Source organism: Oryzias melastigma, linkage group LG17 (assembly GCF_002922805.2).
Source record: "Oryzias melastigma strain HK-1 linkage group LG17, ASM292280v2, whole genome shotgun sequence".
Classification (NCBI taxonomy): domain Eukaryota; kingdom Metazoa; phylum Chordata; class Actinopteri; order Beloniformes; family Adrianichthyidae; genus Oryzias; species Oryzias melastigma.
Window position 1 is genome coordinate 32,327,542 of NC_050528.1, and position 1,489 is coordinate 32,329,030.

The following is a 1,489-nucleotide window of genomic DNA, read 5'->3' on the forward strand; positions in this document are numbered from 1 at the left end:
CCTTAGGAGCTCTGTAAAACAGACATCGGAGTAAAAAAAAGAATTTCTCATGCACACCAGATAGTAATTGGTGAGCATCAGATAGTATCTGGTGCGCTAGTTTCTCTTTTTTTTCTTTACTTTGGCGTCCCTTTAGTGGCTCCGTAAAAGGGATATCAAAGTGAAAAAGCAAATAAATAAATGCTAGTATACTAGTTTCTTGTGCACACCAGATTAGACCCCCCCAGTTCGTGTCTGGTGTGTACTAGAAAATATCTGGAGCACATGAGAAAAAAGTATTTTTTGTTTTACTTTGATTTCCCTTTAGTGACTCCATAAGGGACATTGGATAAACAAACAAAAAAACAAAACAAAAAAACACTTTCTTGTGCTGCCTCAGGGGCCCTATTGCTTCTGAAACTTCCAAAACATATAATTGATTTAGTATTGTTTTTTATAATTAAACTCCACAAATTTCTATTGTTGCTAATTTTATTATTTAGCAGAAAAAGCCTTTTTGAATGTGTTTTACTTGGTTTTTTCATGTGCACCAAGTCCATGTCCCACTGTAGTGTTACCTGTGGCAGCTTTTTGGTGGTAAAGATCTGCAGTTTTACTTGACGTGGGTCCTTGGAGTCAGACACTCTGCTTAACTCATGCAGACTGCGGTCTGCACTTGATAAATTCCTGGTTTCAGGCCTTATTCTAGCTGATCCCAGAGTCACCATCTGTCCTCCTGCGTGCTACACTGCTCCTGCTGTTATCAAGGAACATGCTCCTGTCCTGCCAAGCCCCCGCTAATCTCCAACAGTGTCCAAAAAAGATCACGTTACAGAAGAGGAGAAGCTCAATTGAAAGTGTGCAGAGGATGTATTCTGAGTCTGTGTTTGGGACACTGTGTTACACTTTGTAATGTTGGTTTTTGGTAGAAACCATGTTCCTTTAGATAAACATTTTCATTTTAAAAAATATTTTTACATCTTAAATAGCGTTTCTGATGGATATCAAACGGCTAACCGCTTGTCTCTGGTTAGTGAGGCTGTATTATGTCTTCGTCCCCTCACACTCCTCTTCCTCTCTGGCCGGTCCAGCAGTTGGAGGCTCCAGATGGCCGAGCATCAGCAGGAGAAGCACTCCCCCGGGGTGACTCAAAGGCCCCACAGTGGGGGGGCACACAGCGACCCTGCAGGACAACTATTTAGCACCAAATTAGCCTGGGATGAACACAGTGGCTCACTATAATGCCATCAAAGAGGCATTTGGGCTTCCACTGACTCAGTGGATGGTCATGTGTGAAATTGTACAGTTCTTTTAGAAAATTCTAATTCTTAGCCAAGAATTGAATTAATTCTTCTTTATTAAACGTATTTATGCTAACAGAAAGCCATTATGTTTGACCTTATTTATGGTCAAAAGATCATCCAGATTTGTTGTATTTTTCTTGTTGTATTATTTAGAGGTCATTGTGTGGCTGCAGAGAGATCGTATGTATTTATTATTTTAAAAAACG